Consider the following 13,163-nt stretch of genomic DNA (forward strand, 5'->3'; position numbering starts at 1 on the left):
TTTGCAATCCCAGGAAAAAGGAGTTAAGCTACAATGAGTTATTTAATCTCAATCATTCCTGAGGCTTCTACTCTACTGACTCAAAAACACACAAAAAAAAACAAAACAGAAAAAACAAGACAGAAGAACTGAGGAGGGTAAGTTCATTCACCTAAAGTTTACATCAGTGGGAGTCAGAGTTCCCACTCAGCTTTGTAGCAGATGTGCTCTGACACTTGTAAAGAAATGTTACTCATCATGATCATTTTTTAAAAAGGGAAAAAACGCATTTCACAAGCATGTATTTGTATATGGTATTCTATTAGACCAACACGGCCACTAAAAAATAGATTTATTTTTATCTTCATATTTAATACGTGTGGAAAGTTCTGGAAGGATATTTTATTTTTAACACATTTGCCCCCAGCCCTATTGGTCTCCTGTCTTATTTCAGAAATAACTGCTCTTTGTTCCCCCAACCAGGATACCCAATCTATAAGTGTTTAGTTACACGTCTGCTTACGGATGTACCACCAAATTTGTTACTACCCAAAGGATCATGAGCAAATCAATGCTGACATTTTAGAACATGGATGAAATTTCACATGTAATTCCTAAGTCGCTCAGATTCGAATGCGCATGTTTCTATCCCGCACGTCCAGTAGTTCAGTGAAACGTTGCCTCCTCCAGGATATAGAAGCGCTGCTTCAGGTTCTCACAGCTCTCATCTTGGACCACGGCCAGTATAAAGAATAGTCATATGTTCATCAAAACTTGCTCAGTATACACCAGACACATCAAATTTGTCATTTTTATTAGCCCTTAAAACACATCCATTCATTCATTACACAAATAACTATTGAGCATCTGTGAGGTGCAGGCAATGTTCTAGGTGTTGCAGAAATAATACAGAACATGTGGCTACCCTCCTGGAGGGGGGCACGAATCATTACCAAATAAACAAATAATCAATAATATAAATCAGAGAGTTGCATCATTTATGAAAGAATTAAAATATGGTCAGAGGATATGGAATGTCTGGTGGGGCTGAGGGGTTTATCAAGAAAGTCTTCCCTAAGGAGGTGACATTTAAGTGGCAACCTGAATGGTGAGAAGGAGCAGATCGTTCAGAGACCTGAAGGAAGAAGTCCACTGTCAGGAATGGCTGGAGCCCCACGGAGAGGCGAGCAGGATGATGCAGGGAAGGGATGAGGTAGCAGGGAAGTTCAAGATTCCATCCTGTAGGGGCATTAAGGCTTGGATTTTAATTTAAATATAATGACAACACTTTAGAAGTTGTATACAGGAAACGGCATAATCTATTTTACATTTTTGGAAGATCATGATCTGTGTGACAAATAGATTGCCCAAGAAAGCAGGGTGCGTGCCAGAAGACTAGGTAAATGCTATTGCAGTGGTCCAGGAGAGAGACGATGACAGCCCGGAATAGAGCAGTTACAGTGGAAATGGGAGCTGTGTTGATCTGGGTCTATAGAAGCAGATGCCAAGATGGGATACACCGGGCAAGGATTTTTCTGTGGAAATGCCTATGTGGAAGGCAATACAGAGGAAGTCGGACAGGCTGGGAGAGCAGTCAGAGGGCGATGCAAGGCCAACCCCAGCAACGGGCTGAGCGGAAGCCTCCTAGACAGCCAAGCGGTCTAAGGAGGGCTGGGCGAAGCCTTCAAGGCAGGCTTAAGCCAAAGTCAGCTGAAAATGAATCTCATGTCTCCCAGAAACAACCGCTTAAGTATCTCTGCCTCACATAGTCCTTAGCACAGAGCAGCCCTAAAGAGGCCTGGCCTTGCTCAAACACAGCAATGGATTTCAAAGGCCGGCTGGGGTCCCTGTTCAGCTACACTCCCTCTAGCAAGAAGTCTGGGAGATGCACACTCAGGGCCGCCTGGGAGCAGTGGTCAGGGCCAGCACCCACGAGAGACAGGGAGAAGACAGGGCTTGGGGTGCGACTCCAGGAGATAGATAAAATTATGGCATATCCATCCAATAGACTACTTCACAGCAGTGGAAACAATGAGAAAGCTTTCCACAGACTGACAAGGAAAGACTTATTAAGTGAGAAAAACAAGGCATAACATCCATATGATGGAATGCTATTCAGCAGTAAACAAGAACAAACTGCCAATACATGGTCAACCTGGATGAAGAGCTACAGCATTTGCGAAGTGAAAGAGGCCAGACGCAGAGGCCGCACACCGTGTGACCGCACTTTCTTCCCCTTCCAAACAAGGCGAGCAAACCGTCGAGACACAACTCAGATGACAGGTTGCCAGGGGAGAGGACTGACTTCAAAAAGGCATGCAGGAACTTTTATAACCGGTGATGGCCCCTTCTATAGCTTGATTTTGGTAGTGCTTTTATGATTGTATGCATTTGTCAAAACTTATAGAACTACATACATATTCATGGTCCATTTTACTGAATATAAACTATACTTCAATAAACCTGACTTTAAAAAAACAAGACTCAGAAGAGTGTGTTTAATATGCTATCTTTTGGGTAAAAAAGGAGAAAGTTAAGTATATTTGCATTTTCTTGTATAATTATATAAAACTCTGGAAGTACACATAAATGAATAACAGTGGTTATCTGTTAGGGGATGGAACCGAGTGCATAAAAGAAAGGTATGAAGGAAAGTTATCTACTATTTACCTATACACAAAATAAATTTAAAGTAAATATATAAAATTCTTTTATATTTATAAAGAAAAGAGAGAGGAAGGACTCATGGAAGAAAGCTAAGATTTAGACTAACCACTGGGTGAATAATCATGATACTATTAGTGGTGATGGGGTTGCCCGCAGCGAGTTGTAAGTGTAGGGTGGGAGGGAGTAAAAAGTAAGAGAGCCATGTTGTACTTGATGAATATGGTGGTTAATTTTATGTGTCAACTTGACGGGGCTGAGGGATACCCAGAAAGCTGGGAAAACATTATTTCTAGGTGTGTCTGTGAGAACGTTTACAGAAGAGATTAGCGCTAGAATTGATAGACTGAGTAAAGGTCACCCTCACCAATGTGGGTGGGCATCATCCAATCCACTGAGGGCTTGAATAGAACAACAAGATGAAGGAAGGGTGAATTTGCTCTGTGCTTAAGCTGAAATGTCCACCTTCTCCCGCCTTTGGCCATCAACACTCTTGGTTCTCAAGCCTTCAGACCTGGACTGAGTTACACCACCAGCATTCCTGCCTCTCCAGACTGTAGTCAGCAGACTATGGGACTTCTCCGCCTCCACAATCATGTGAGCCAATTCCTAAAATAAATCTCCTCTTATATCTATCTATTTCTATCCCATTGGGTCTGTTTCTCTGGAGAACCCTGACTAATACAGTCAGTTTTGGATGCCTATTAGACTTCCAGATAGAGCTGATGAACAGGCTGAGGTCTGTACTAGCCTCAGGTTTAGACACAAGCCCCAGCCTGGAGATATATGTCATCAGCGTATAGTTGGTATTTTAAGCCTCTGGACAAGATGAAGTCTTACAGGCAGAGGCTGTAGAGGAGGAAGGGGAGTCCTGAGGCAGTCTTGTACAAAGCATGCACGAAGAGGAAAGGCAGCCCCAAAGGGGTCACGGATGTGACTGGTGATGTCAGGGGACAATGCAGGGAGAGGGGTGTCCAGGGTCAAGTGAAGACCATGGAGAGATCTTAAGAAGGAAAGGCTGGTCTGCCGTGTCAGATGCATTTGAGATGTCAAAGCAGAGGAGGACTGAGAATGGGTGGCTAGATTTCCCATGATGCTCACTGGTGATTCTGACGAGCGCTGTCTCAGAGAAGGGGGTGAGGACAACACTTGATTGGAACGACTTCATTAAGGGGAAGATGGGAGGTGGGGATTGGTGACAGTGAGTAGACAACACAGAGTAGTCTCTGTGAAGGGATATATTAGCTTAAGAAAGAGTTGTTTGTCTGATTGATGTCACCACATGTCTGCACTGACAGGAATGACACAGTGGGGAGGGATAAGAGTTTACAAACAACCTGAAATTCCCAGTTTGAACAGAGTTGTTTCCAAGACGTTGCTTCATAAACTTCCATCTGCAATTTATGTGTACCCAATATATTTCATAAAAGAAATACGCTGCTTTGGGTTTAATTGCCTATTTGTTATGGCCTAAAACAGCACAACTTCAAGCTCTTTCAAAATTAATGATTCCGTACAGAAGCAGCTATTAATTTTCAAGTTCTCAATTTAATTAAGGTCATTCCAGCTAATTTCAATAATATAATTTTAATTTGCTTTTAATATATTTCAACATTTTTCTTTCTTTGAAATTAGATGACCTTTTAAAGTATATCCTCCAATGTACGCCGTGGGCATGAGGGATCCGCAATGGCTGTGAAAATCCTTTACCTAAAACCAAAGGTATTCATCTTAGTGTGGCTTTTACAATAGTCATAAAAAACAACCACTCTCTCAGAGAAAGAGCACAAGAAAAGTAAAAACAAGTAAAACACAATATCTTCTCATAGGAAATTTATAATCTGAGAATAGGAGATAAAATATATGCATAAATCACGAAAATATGTGCTATGTTAAGTTGCATAAAAGAGGGACGAGCCACTCTAGGGACTTGGAGAAGGAGAGCTCCCTCCCCCAGTGTGATGAAGGAAGATGTGGTCGTGAATGTCCCAGGAGGAAACAGAGGAACTCCGAGAGGGTTTATTGACAGAGGGAGCTCTGTAAACAGAGTGTGGGTGTTGGGAAACCACAACCCAGACCCCTGGGGCCGTCACAGCAGGAGCTGTTACCACAGGAGCTCAAAGGGACAAGTGCTGCTGAGACGCAAACAGGGATGGAGGGGCTCCTGCAGAGGCGCAGGGAGCTGCCCTCAGAGGATGTAACTGGCCAGAAGTGACTCACGGTGGGAGCCAGGGACGAGATTCTCTCACGAAATGCTCTCTCCTCCTACCTCTGACCTCCACCAGGGTTCCCCACAGGCCTGGGGAGCTGTCCACGCAGCCGCCACAGCAGCCTGAGACTCAGGGAAGGGGGAATGGGGAGAGAAAATGGAAGATAACTGGAACAAAAGATTTTATCAAGGAGGTAGTGTGAGACCTGAGATTCGAGAAATGAGTCAGCAGAGAATAGGTGGCTCTTCCAGGTAGAAGTCATAGGAAGACCGAACACTGAAAAGTGCGAACAAGAATTCGGGATTGCCGTCAGCTTTGAAGACATGTAAGGGTGGAGATACAAATAAGAATAGGAAATATCGTTCAGAGAATTTGAGCAGGGCAATAAACACTGCGCTCAGGGTTCCAGTTTGATTTTGTAGAAAATGAAGAATTGCCAAAAGTTACTAATCTGCCAGTGAAGCAGAGACAAGGAGAGAAGCAAGATGTCAAAAGCAGAAAAAACGGAGAGAATCTGCCCAGGGAAACTGCCTAGATAGGGACCACTGCATTTCTGTCTAATGTTCTCCATAGCACAATCCGGTTAAAATCACTTTTTTCTGGACAAAAATTTAAGTGAATCTCCCTGAATAGCAGAGATTCAGCTACAATCAGAACATTTCCATTACCATTAGCATGATGAATAAGAAATATTTTGAGGAACTAAAATGATTGCACTCTTGGAAATTGCAAAATGCACTTTAGAACTTGACCTGACTCAGAATCTATATTTTCACTCTAAACAATGGTGCAGCCACTGTGGAAAACAGCTTGGCAGTTACTCCAAATGTTAGACATAGAACTACCATATGACCTAGCAATTGGACTCCCAGGTACATATCCAAAAGAATTGAAAGCAGGGACTCTAACAGATATTTGTGCACTCCTGTTCACGGCAGCATTATTCACAATAGCCAAAAAGGGGAAACAGTCCAAGGGCCCATCAACAGATGAAGAGATAAACAAAATGGGGTATATACATACAGTAGAATATTATTCAGCCATAAAGGAAATGAAATTTTGATATCTGCTACAACATGGGTAGATCTTGACAATGCTATGCTTAGTAAAATTAGCTAGACACAGAAGGACAAATAGTATATGATTCTACTTATATGAGGTACCTAGAACAGGCAAATTTATAAAGACAGAGAGTAGAATCGAGGTTATGAGAAGCTGGGTGGGGAGATTTTAATTGTTTGATGGGTGCAGAGTGTCTATTCGAGACAATGAAAAGTTTTGGGTATAGATAGTGATGATGGATACACAACATTACAAATGTATCTCATGCCATTCAATTGCACGGTGACAAACGGTTAAAATAATAAACATTATGTTATTCATATTTTACCACAATTAAAGAAAATAAACTGCTGACGCACACAACAAATATTTGCTTCAATACTTATTTTTGCAACAAATACTTGCAAGCAATATTTACATAATATTACCTCAATGTTTCTTCTTGATGTAATTTGCATCAAGAAGATTCCCTGTGTTCAAGGGTTTGGCCTCACCTTTATAGGATTTCTTAAATTGCCATCCCCTGCTAATGAAATGTACAGCAGGTCCAGGCATTCATCGCTCACACTGTAAATTCCGGAGCTCCACTAACAATGCTACCGTGCAGCAGGCAGACTGCCTTTACTTGCCTGTTAACAAAACAAAATCACACACACACACACACACACACACACAAAGACACAGAGCAAGGGAGGGGGACTCCTTTCTTTGCCTATTCTAAGAAGCTATTCTAAGAGACCAATTCACATAGAAGAAAAGACTCAGTTGTACAAACTGTGGTAATTTTACAAACTATACACTGTCTGGGCTTCCGTTAAGGAAATACTGTGATTTTAACGTTATACAAGAAAACCAAAGAGGGATTATTCTAATGCAAATAGGTCATTCCAAGCCATTCACCAATGGAAGGCTTCTTGAATAGTGCAAAAGTTCAGTTGTTAATACGGTTTGTTTAGTTGCTTTTAGTTGTTTTTTTGGTCTGTTTTACTTTAATCAGAGTAAAAAATCAGAAAGAAAAGGGGGGAAAAACTAGTGGTGTAGTTCAGAACTTTTGAAAGTGTCTATTTTACATTACAAGACACTGGAAGGCACATTTCCAAGAGGAGGAGTAGAGCTGAGAGGAAGAATTGAGGACTCAGGAAACGGCTGTTCCTGAGTCAAGACAATGGGCAATCGCTCCCAATAAGGAGAGACCCAACTTAATAGAAATGTCATTACTTAGCCTGCATATTTAAAATCTTTTCTTAGTCTTCCAGCAAGATTCATTTTTCATCTACAGAAAGAATGAATTTGGAACTTGCACTTTAAGATAAAAAATAAAAGATTGACAGCAACTTTGTGTCCAAAAAAACCCATTTCTTCTATCAATCCTTTTTCTTTAAAAAAATTATTTCAAAAGCATTTATTTTATTTTCTATTAAGATAAATGAAAAGCAAAAAAAACCCTTTGTTTTACATCTGCCTGAACAATGACAAAGGTTGCTTACATCAAACAAGCCATAGACCCTTCACTGAGAAATGGACAACAATTTCATAAAGGGATAAACTAACAAACTTCTAAATTTTCTTTTTAAAGAAGGGTGAATACTTCCTGTTTCACTTTTATTCATCATCAAACAAATCTCGAAATATTAATACTGATCCTTTAGACCAATATTTGTAACAATAAAATTTTGTCTCATCGTAAAGGAAAATAAAAGGGAAATACTGAGTTTAAACGTTTTTTAAGTGTTATCTTTTTATCCAAACCCATACTTTATCCTATAATAAAGTTTTGCAACTTTGCCTATGGTTTTAAAATAGTCATTGACAAGAAAGATTCTTAGGTTCCGGTGAATTTCCTTTCATAGCAATGTTGTCCTCCATTTACTCAGCCATGAGCAAGCAGAAGCCTGCAGTCAGAAAAAACAATGAGCACTTTGGAAACTGAAGCTGCACTTCAGAAACTCTAGCCCACATCAGCATGCAGGGACCTCACAATGGAAAGAAGCACTGAGAACGCTGGGTGCAGTCTGAATTCCGCCTTCTCTCGGGGCCGGCTGTGAGTCTGCTCCAGTTCTCCCGGAACCTCAGACCAGACCAACCAGCAATATTAGGTGATTCTTACTCTCCCCTCCTCCCGTGTGCCAGTACCCAAGCCCTGTGTTTGAGATAAGTCTGAAGACAGGTCATCCTGTGTGATGTCACAATGTGTTAATCTAACTAGTAATTTTTTTAGTGCCAAACTTCGGAATTCTACCCTGCGTTCTCTTCCTCTTTCTCCTTTTTGGTTCTTAACTGATGAAATAACTCTATTGAGTGACTTATCATCAGTCCGGAATAAACTATCTTTGCCATCAAATAGGCCACAAAGGCAGGAAAGATGACTCTATGAGGCGTCCTGCGGGGACTGAAATGCCATCTCTTTCAGGTAGCAATACTTTGGCCTTTTGAATACAACGGAATCTAAGAATTTGCAGCAAAAAATAGATTTTAAAGAAAAAAAGATTTGTTTTTTACATGAGCACTTTGTTTTTTATGTTTCTTCTAATTTCTCAAACAAAATTAAATTTCAAGGACAATTATTAAAATGTATGAGAAAGATCATCTTTTCACATAACAGGTAATTCTCTAGTTTACACTCCTCTGAAGGTTTTCCCCTCGGCAATGGCCCAGGTAATGATGCAACCACCACCTTCCAAACAGAGATGATGGTTATACTGGAAACCATCACCAATCATAATCTAAGGTTAGATTACTCACGTGTTCTGCAATGATTGCGATGCGACTGGAATCTAAGGCACAGTATCCCCCTTGTCTTTGGTTTCACTTTCCGCAGTTTCAGTTACCTGAGGTCCACTGCCATTCGAAAATGTTAAATGGAAAATTCCTTAAGTAAACTTTGTAAATTTTAAACTGTGCACAGTTCTGAATAGTGTGATGAAACCTCACGCAGTCCGGCTCCATCTCACCCAGGAGATGACTCATCCCTTTGTCCACTGGATCCATGCTGGACAGGCTCCCCACCTGTTTGTCAGCTAGTACCCTGTCTAGGTTATCAGATCAACTGTCTCAGTACCACAGTGCTTGTGTTCAAGGCATCCTTATTTCACTTAGTAATGGCCCAAATCACAAGAGTAGTGATATTGGCAATTTGGATACGCCAAAGAAAAGCCATAAAATGCTTCCTTTACATGAAAAGGTGAAAGTTCTCAACTTAATAAGGAAAGAAAGAAATTCATATGCTAAGGTTGCTAAGATCTACAGTAATTTTTATTACAGTATATTGTTATAACTGTTCTATTTTAATTGTTAATCTATTGTTAATCTCTTACTGTGTCTAATTTATGAATTAAACTTTAGCATAGATATGTATGTAAGGGAAAAAACAGTGTATAAATATGGTTTTGTACTATCCCCGGTCTCAGGCATGCACTGGGGGTCTTGGAATATGTATCCTCCTGGGATAAGGGAGACTACAGTATTTTCATTATTTTCCTTATCAACTAACTACTTTGTAAGTATTGATTTTACCTTTCTGAACTTCATGTTTCTGTTTTCACATCTACATATTATTCATATTAGAAGTCCACGACTTTTTAAAATTGGCAACATGAGAAGAGTTTTTAGTTCAATCAAGTTTGTTGTTCTCCTTGTCTCCCAAATACATACACTAATCACACTCCTTGTTTAATTTTTAAAGCTTTCCATCAACTTCAGTGATAATTACAGAATTAAATTTTGAAGCTATAGACGTTTTTTATAATATAGATTTGCCTCCCATATTTTAGCACAAGACAGATGCAGCCCCAAATTTGCATTTACGTTTCCGTAATATAATTGGAAAATATTACTTCAACCTACCTTCTAGTTGTTCTCTCAAAATTTTCTAAAGTTATTTTATAGATGAAATAATCTACAATACTTAAACATTTGCTATTTAGGAAATAAAATGTAATAGGGTCATATTCATACTTACCTAAAGCTAGAATATTTTGAATGTGCTTTAAAAAGTAGCATCAAATGCTCATTTCAATTTTTCCTATTTATGGATAATACCAATGAATAATACTCTAAAAAAATCATAAAACAAGTTATTTCCATTTTTCTGTTCTTGAATTATTTTATATAGCTACTTTTAACAGAAATATCAAAGGCAAAACCAATACAAAGACATAATAACAAAAATGCCTTTCACTTTCTAATACCATGAAAAATCACTTCTTTTACATGTCCCTCCAGTTAAGTTGAAATAATGTCCTCTATTTACCTTCAGCTTAAATTGACTACCCTCTAAAGGGTATTTACTGATTCTGAAACATAAATTGATCTAAATACTTGTGGGAAAAAAACCCACATCCGTAACCACAGTGTCAACAAACGAATTGTCTTCAAAATAATTCAAAAGGAAAAATCTTCAAAAGAAAACTTAACTGCATTGATTTTTTTCCCTTCATATTTAGCACTACCATAATCTCTCACCTTGTCCCTTTTCTCCCCCTGAAAAAAAGTGACTGTTAAGATTTTAAAGCACACTCTTCAGCGTGAGTCTGTATTCCAAGCTTACTTCAAGGAGTGATTCTGTAACTCTGCACCAGGGCACCGCATGCCCCGTGGATTCAGTGTTATCTCAGCGGGAATATTCTGTAATTGAGACAGTTGCATTCTGAGCTTTTGCATAAGACCTTAAATTAGAGTTGGAGAAATGTTCACTCTAAAGTGATATTTGAGTTGGACTTTCCAAAATTACTATTCTTTTAAAAATAACTTTACAAAATAAGAAATGCCTTGAAGAAACAGTTTAACTATATAGCCCAAAGAAGAACCACCCAAAATTTCTCAAAAATCTTCCCTCTTTAATGTCAGTGTGTATTTATAACACTCTTTTACCAAAAATACATCAAGAACTGGAAAATCTTATTAGCGAGAGGGCCATTCACCTTTAGATGATGTTTGAAACTCTAACACCCACCACGTTGACAGGAGGGTTATTTACAATGCAGAGGGTAAGGCAGACAAATAGAATATGACAGGACAAGGAGAAATCAGCAGCCTGTGTTCATCTCCATTTATTAAAATGTTTTTGGGGCTGTGAAATCATATCTTTTAAATCCATTTAATGTTGTCTGAGATCATATGGCCTGACATCCAAAGAAAAACATAAAAGGCGCATAGAGCTCACATTTTCAGAGAACCTGAGGGGCAAGTTTTTAATCACTGTTTTAGTCCAATAAATTTGGTATAAATAAAAAATAGAAAATTAATAATAAAAAATACGCATATAATTGGCCATGGTCCCCCCACACACACATTCAAGATTTCTACCATTGATGCTGATGCAGACAGGGGGCCAGTGTTTGAGGACCATTTGCTTTGTCTTGGTCTATACCATTGCTATTTGCATTTTGAAAACTTGAGAGGAGGCCTTACTTAATGCTCACACTAACCACAAATCATAGCTGTCAGTACAATCCTCCATCGATTTTTTCCTCTCTCGCACACAGTGTTCAGTTTCTCCTTCAGCTACAGCTCCTGCCCTATGATTACATTCAAGCTCAAGTCTCCCCATTTACTAAAGGCAAGAACAACAAAAGGCAAATACGGTTTTTCAATTCCCTGAAGGTTCCAAAGGAACCTGATACAATCAAATGCTCTGGAATAGGGGAACTGAGCGCTAAGGAGCACGTGTGGGAAGGCAGCCCCTCTCGCCTTTTGTGCCTTTTGAACCATGTGAATGTATCGCCTATTCAAAACTAAATAAATATTTTTATGTGCAGATTCCTGGACCCCGCCCTGGACCTATTGAAACAGAATCTCTAAAGTTGGGCCCCGGAATCTTCATTTTAACAAGCTCACCAGGTGAATCTGATGCATAAGTAAATAAGCAAGAAAATATTGTGAACATAAACACAGATGGCGCAGCACTGAGAGGTCCTATGTGTCAGGTAGTATGAAGAATGCTGAAAAACCACCACTGCCAAGAAGAGTCTCCCTCACCAGCCCGCTCTGATGTCTGAAATTCCTTTGTTAGACATTCTGTCTCCAATGTGTCCTTGTAAAATTGTGATGCTAGGGTGGGGCAGAGAGAGAATGCCTGCCTTCACCAAACTCATCCTTCAGTCTCTTTTCCCATGTTATCTAATCAGTACAAAATCTTCTCTTAAGAAACAGGCTATACAAACTCTGATTTCATCATCCTTACATGCCCATTGCAATCATTTGTGATGCTTGATGCTTGGCTGAAATGATTTTCTTGAAGGTCACCAACGATTCCTCAGTAGCCCGGGAATTATGTAATATTACGCTATCCTGATTCTCCTTTCTTTAGTGTATGATTCTTTGTCTCCAGAACTCTTCTGCCTCTTATCCTACAAGGCATTCTTGGGTCCTCCTCTCTCTACCCCACTTTCTAGTCATCATTTTCATGCAACCGTCTCATATATAAGCTTTTCTCACCCTGTGCTCTTTCTCCTGAGGTACAGACCGCTTCTCCCCTGACCCCAGCATCTCACCTGTAAGTCTTATTGAAAACTTCACATCCACAGCTGTATGCCTCAGCTGTATGCCAGGCGCTTGTCTAAATATTTTACAAACGTGAACTCCTTTACTACTAAGAACTACCCTATTTTAGGGATGAAGGAACTGAGATACCTAAGAGTTAAATTATTTTATTCAGGTCACATTCCTGTCATACGGTGGATCAGATTCAAACCCAGGCAGGCTATGTCTAGAGCCGTATTCTCAATGGTCATGCCATGTCGCCTCTCAGTGTTAGTTTAATATTTATCAGCAAAGCTTCAATCCAATCACTTTCTGATCAAAAACTTCTGGTGTCTCCTCACCAAATACGGAAATGTTTAAAAATCTGTAATTGGGAACTTAAGTCTGGAATTTAATCTTATCTCTACTTAGTTTTATAGCCATATCTCCCAATATTCTCTTACACACACTAAATATTACAAATAATAAATAATATACATTATTTGCTGGTTTCAAGATTATCATTTAGACTTGTTCTCCTCTGGTTTGAGCTTGTCTCTATTCAAAATTTTAGCAGAACTCTGTCTATGGCCTAAAATTTTGATAAGTGTAGGAAAAATCCAAATTTAAACCACAGGTAACAGAGACTACATTTTTCCCCTCACCTGAAACAACTAATAAACCAGAAACGTACATATAAAATGATGATTTTGCAAGACATTGGACATCAGACAACAAAGGACAATGACTCCAGAGGACTCAAATGGGGTGAGTCCTGTGATCACCTCA

At 39.5% G+C, this 13,163-nt stretch overlaps 1 long non-coding RNA gene across 1 annotated transcript; it reads left to right on the forward strand.

Annotated features, from left to right (window-relative positions):
• The first annotated feature begins 8,115 nt into the window (after positions 1 to 8,115).
• LOC111768633 (uncharacterized) lies at positions 8,116 to 12,871 on the forward strand. Its single transcript, XR_002801103.2, has 2 exons — positions 8,116 to 8,325; positions 11,672 to 12,871. It is a non-coding gene; the product is annotated as an uncharacterized lncRNA (long non-coding RNA).
• The last annotated feature ends 292 nt before the right edge of the window (positions 12,872 to 13,163 follow it).

The sequence above is a fragment of the Equus caballus genome, chromosome 17, assembly GCF_041296265.1.
Source record: "Equus caballus isolate H_3958 breed thoroughbred chromosome 17, TB-T2T, whole genome shotgun sequence".
NCBI classification, from domain to species: Eukaryota; Metazoa; Chordata; class Mammalia; order Perissodactyla; family Equidae; genus Equus; species Equus caballus.